Genomic DNA, 6,278 nt, shown 5'->3' with positions numbered 1-6,278 from the left:
TAAAGTCCATTCACAGAGGAGCTAGGCTTCCTCATATATTTCTAATTAATAAATAAACATAAACCAGGAAAAATGCCTCCAGAAAAATATACATCAAATATGTATATTTGAAAAATAGTTTCTCAAGTAAATATACGTCTGACATATAGAAAAAGTCCACAAGATATGAAATGGATGAGTGAACTAAGTTTTACATTGGTAAATAAAATATCACAGCCAGATTTTGATTAAAAGAGATTTTATTTCCACTTCAGTACATATGATAATAGTTAATAGGGGCTGTATTTATTAATCTAAATATTTTCTATCAAATAAAATGTAAGGGAACAACATAGGTTATTGAATGAAGAAGGAAAAAAAAACATTCAACACAGGGTTATGCTTGCATGCTTCTGATAATTAGAATAATCTGATAATTGACTTCTTTCTCCCTTCACAGGAGGGTGCCAATTAAAATAAACTACAATTGTGCTATTTGGTCTTTAGCATCAGAGCAGATGATGTTTGCGTTTATGGCCAGTTTTCTCAATGTGTTGTCCAATTAACCTCAATGGGAATGATTCACATCAAATCCCTGGGGTTCTCGATGAAAGGGAAAGTCAGCCAGGCTGCTACAGGGAAAACAACATTTATATGTGCTCTAAAGCTCACTAGTGGGCTGTTCTAGTGGAAAACTTGTGCCAGTGGAAATGTTTTACTATTGAGGTAAAAGGCCCCCAGGGTTTCTTTGTGTATCACTGAGGTAGAAGAGACTAACTATAAGTGATACAAAGGGAAATTGGGCTTATCAGTCTTAGTAGAATCTGACTCATTCCATCAAAAAGCCAAGAAAATGTGTACAATTCCACACAAACTAAAAGAAATCATGAAGGATCAAATCAGGGAAATGTATAAGACTTCCTGAGAAAGGATGTTTGAGATGAATTGTTCTATCAGATAGTGGAGTAAATCATTTATTAAACTTAAATATCTGCTTAATTTCCTAATATATTTTAGATATTCAGAGTCAACTGTAATTACGTTTCGGTCATCAGGATTAACTAATAAGTAATGAATAATATTAACCCCCCAAAGCTAATTACACTAGCTTTACAGCAAAACCAAAAGAAAATAATCACTTATAATTTTTATAATAGTTCAATATTTATGAGGAATTGATCTGTTGACATCAAGGTGGGATGAGAAAATGTTCTTGTTCACACTAAGTTTGTTCACACTAAGTTCTAGATTATTGAAACCCTTAAGAAAATGGTGAACATTAGCCAATTACTGAATGTTCATTCACTCAACAAATAATATTGAGAATTATTGTGAGTCATGTACTATACTTGACATACCAATTATTGTGAGCCACGTACTAAACTGGGGACAAAATGTTGACTGCATTCAAGGAGTATTTACAAAATAGAGAAGAAAATGACAGATACATGGGCAATTAATACAAACAGAGATAAATATTTTGATGAGACAATAACAGGGTCTTGTCAGAACACAGGAGGGACCAAGAAGAAAATAAAGAATTTGAATAACATAGCTATATATATGTATAAATAAATACATGGAGAACTCTGAATCCAAAGAAGCATAAACTATTCTTTACAATGAGCCCTATAGAATTGGAAGGCATTGATGACATTAGGCCACAAAGAAAATATCCATCAATCTATAAAAGATACCATACAATATTGGCTTAATATGAAAAATAAATAATTTTTTTAAACTTGACCAAACAACCCATATTTATTCACATACACATTAGTATGTACATTTAAAGTTTGGTAATTTCTATGCATATCTGTGTACGTTTATCTATATATGAAAAATAATGGCACTATGTATCAAATCCAAAAGAAAAATATCAAAGATATTCTCAAAAGACAATTTCAAACCTAACATATATTTTTTTAAAGCTAAAGATATCCGAGAGAGAAGTATAGAACATTAAATTCTTGCTTTCAACTATAAAAGTTATGAAAATAATGAAAATATTTATTTTTATAAACCAGATACTGATGACCAAAGTAAAGAACAAGAAAGGTTAATTTATAACATAAAACTGCTTCTAATCAACTTTAAAGTCTTAAAAAACAAACATTTGCTTTTCTTAATCTAGACACAAATATGGGAAATAAGAATGCTTAGAGGCTAACAGACAAAACAGAATTAGCAAAGGAAAACAAACAAAAACTATAAAATAATCTTATATATGATGAAAATTTCATTTATGATGTTCAATGTGACCATGAATACAAATACTCAAATTTTAAAATATATCAAATAAATGCAGTAATTTTGAAATAATCATACTTTTTGACCAACTAGAGCTAATTTCTTAGGTTTAAAAAGGTAATTACTTTTTAAGAGATGGGTTCTCACTATGTTGCCCAGACTAGATTCAAAACTCCTGGGTTAAGCAATCCTCTTGCCTCAGCCTCTCAAGCAGCTGGGACAACAGCTATGTGCCACCACACCTAGCTATGTATTTTTTTTAAAGGTAATTTAAAACAAAATCTTACTGTAATTCAACTCTATCATCCACACTTGGAATACAAAAATTTTCTTTCCTAAGGCACTTCCCTAATGCACTTCTACAAAAATCTATAATATCTCAGCTCTAGTTAAAATGTTTTCATCAATTGTTGCTATTGATCGACTCCTTTTTTAGACTGACAAATAAAAATTGTATGTATTTATAGTGTACCACATGATATTTTGCTTTATCTGTCAAATAATTGTGGAGTGGCTAAATCAAGCTACTTTTTACATACACTACCTCACATAGTTTTTTTTGGTAGTGAGAAATTCAAAATGTACTCAGTAATTTGCAAGTATATAGTAGATGGTTGTTAACTATAGTCATCATGCTATACAATAGAATGCTTGAACTTATCTCTTCCATCTGAGATTTTGTATCCTTTGACTAACATCTTGCTAGACCAATCCCCTAGCTCCTGGAAACCACCATTTTGCTTCTATGAGTTCAACTTCTTTGGATTCCATATATAAATGATATTATGTGGTATTTGTCTTTCTGTTCCTGACATTTCTCTTAACATAGGTTCTCAAGGTTCATTTATGTCGTCATCAAGAACAGGATTTCCTTCCTTTTTATGGCTGAAGGATTTTCCATTGTGTGTATATACTACATTTTCTTTATTCATTCACTCAACATTTACCATACTAAGAGAAGAAAGCAACTCCTCTGTTTAATGAATGGAATCCTCTAAAAACTTCAATACACATATATGAACTTTCAGAAGCACTCTTATTAAATTGGGAAAAAGAGAAGGACGCCCTCTTTCACAGTGTCTACCCAGCATCATCTTTAGGATCTAGCCAATACAATAAATCAGAAAGGAAAAGTTACATATAGTTAATAAATCACCTAACCGTATATTTTGCAGGAAATATAATTTTTATTCCAAGAGTCAATGTACTCAGTTGTGGTAAAAAACAGTTACAAGAATTCTATAAGGCATCCACGATCAAAACACAACAATGTTCACATATGTGTCAACTATTAGGTTGGTGCAAAAGTAATTGTGGTTTTTGAAAGTAACTTGGCGAAAACCACAATGACTTTGCACCAACCTAATACAATCAACAGTTGTGGGAAGAATTTTAACTTTTCACTCTATGTTTGTACCATTTTAGTGTTTATGTGCATGTATGTTGTAGTTTCTATGTAGGTATTACTCATGTAAAAATTAGTTTGATGCTTGCTTTAGCAGCATATATACTAAAATTGGAATAATATGGAGATTAGCATGGCCCCTGTGCAAGGATGACATGCAAATTCATGAAGTGTTCCATATTTTTCCTATGAGATAATCATCTTCAGGGTCCTGGAGACCCTCAAGGTGGGCTGGGTGGTAGAATGAGAGGCCCTCCCAGTGGAGGCATGGTGCAGAAACCAGGATTTGGAGTGGTAACGGGGATTGCTCCACGGCAGTCAAACTTCATGGATCTTCAGGCAGCCATACAAACCGTATTTCCTACAGAATGGTGAATTTCTTCAACCAGCCATCATGGAGTATGACCCCAGTGTGTTAACTGCTTACCTTTGTGTGTTTTAAAAAAATCAACCTGGTTGCTGTCTGGAGAACAAATATAAGGAGAAGAAATGAAGGCAAAGGGATTTTAGATGACTGGTTTAGAAGCCTATGAATTGGAGTAAAGCGAAGGAAGACATGAAGATAGAGACAACTGGGTGTGTTTTACTTTAAAATTAGAATTCACATATTTTACTTATATGAACTATAAGCATGAATGAGTTATTAAGTATAACTCACATATTAAAAGGGAAACAACTGCATGGATGTTAAGGTTATCAGGTAGGCACAACCCTGAATACAGATGCACTGAGGAGAAAACTAGGAATGCACTAAATATTTGGGAGTAGTTGACACACAGAGAAGGCAGAGTACAATCAGACGGATGAGAGATAGACATGGGGAAAACCATCTCTTCTTTTCTGATATAGACTAATGAGGGAAGCATGGCTACAGATGTGTCATGTTCAACACTGTACCCATTCTACGTGGGTACCCATACAAGCCATACACATTAGAAACAAAGATGTTAACTGGTCAGAAGTACAGGTTTTGGAAGCAGACAGGTCTGCTACCAGTATCAACACTGCTGCTTAATATCCGGGTTAGTGACTTGGGGCCACTTATTTAATCTCTCTAAGCATCTGTTTCTTCATCTTTATTGAGAAGAATAATGCTGGTAGTATTTCCTTCATTACAAGCTTGTGAAGATCACAAAATATACCATATAAACAGGACAAATTATGGTCACTGATACATATGTAATATTCAGTGAAAGTTTTCTATTAGAGTTCTGTATGTCACTATTATGCAAGAAATCCACAAATTGTTATTAGTGTCCATTAAAACATACATTATGAAGCATAAATAAAACTATATAGTATGTTTAACATTGTGCTTGGTCCCACTGAGAAAGTATAATAATAAATAAATTAATACTAAATTAATACTAATTTAATAGTATTGAATTAGATTTGAATTAATTTAAAAAGTAGAATAGTACTGAGTAATTCAGGCTTAAAAACTTTCTATTCCATGATAACTCATTAAGTTAAAGACACCATATAAAATATTTACACATGTATTCCCAGGTGAGAGACTCGTAGTTTTATCAAAAATGTTAAGATTTTCTGGATAATACATGAATGATGAGGAAACATTTTTTTTTCTATCAGATATAAATTTGGTTTCTTTTTATAATAAAATTTCAATACGTTCTATTGTCTTTTTTGTCTTAGCTAAATGAATTACTTCTATTTATAATTCCTCTGGAAATCAGTGAACTTTCTCTAGAGAAATGAAAGATGAAATAGATGATATAGAGAAACATTTAAATAGGAAATGTAAACTGATAGGAGTCACTGTATTCCAGTCTTCTGGTCTGGAATAACAGTAACTAAATTCATCTGGTTAGTTACATATACAGAAAGGAGCAACTAGTCCTGCTTTAGGTGTTACATAATACGTTTATCCACTTCATAATAGTTTGACATGCACATCCTCTTGATCCCAGTTCAGATATTTGAATAACCCTTTTTTAATTTGATGTTTCATAGGGAATACTTCATAGTAATGTTTACTAGGGAATGAAATTTGTATTCATTTATAAATTCATTCAATTGACCTATTTGTATTCTGAACAACTGATTTTGTAAATGGAGTTCTATTTTTTCAATATCCAAATTCCATTAGTTCAGGCACAGTTTTACAGTGTTCATACTCCTATATTCTTAGTTAGTAAGTGGATCTGACAGTTTAGCAATAACCAATATTCTGTTCTGCACGTTCGTTCTCTTGCCATGTTATGCTCTTGCTTTTGCAAGACTGTCTTATATTCTTGTGATTCCTAGTCTGTCATGAGCATTTTGCAGTTGAGGAAGTTATTTCCCCAAGAAGTATCAAATCAGGATCTTTGTCTTTTAACTTCAAACATTATGAAAAAAACCCTATGTCAAAATATCAGTTCATTTCATGTAGGAACTTGACTGTATTATTTAGTGCTCTTCTCCTTTAATGTTTAAATTATTATCAAAGAAATTTTAACCATTTGATTTCTTTTGTGCTTTTTTCATTTTAGGTAAAATTATTTATTAATATCATTATTTCTTAAGTCATGAGTTATAATGTTCAAACTGCTTTAGATTTAAGTGGAAAGAGGTAAGTTCATTTTCTGTATGTTTTTCTGACTTAAAGCAAACATTTTACTTAGAATAAAATAGAGCACCA

General features: G+C 32.0%; 1 non-coding gene across 1 annotated transcript; it reads left to right on the top strand.

Moving 5' to 3' along the window:
* Positions 1-3,715: 3,715 nt before the first annotated feature.
* LOC123568571 (U6 spliceosomal RNA) lies at positions 3,716-3,819 on the top strand. The gene has a single exon (XR_006691934.1). It is a non-coding gene; the product is annotated as a U6 spliceosomal RNA (small nuclear RNA).
* Positions 3,820-6,278: the final 2,459 nt, after the last annotated feature.

This window comes from Macaca fascicularis, chromosome 13 (assembly GCF_037993035.2).
Source record: "Macaca fascicularis isolate 582-1 chromosome 13, T2T-MFA8v1.1".
Lineage (NCBI taxonomy): Eukaryota > Metazoa > Chordata > Mammalia > Primates > Cercopithecidae > Macaca > Macaca fascicularis.
This window is presented reverse-complemented; position numbering and strand designations above follow the sequence as displayed.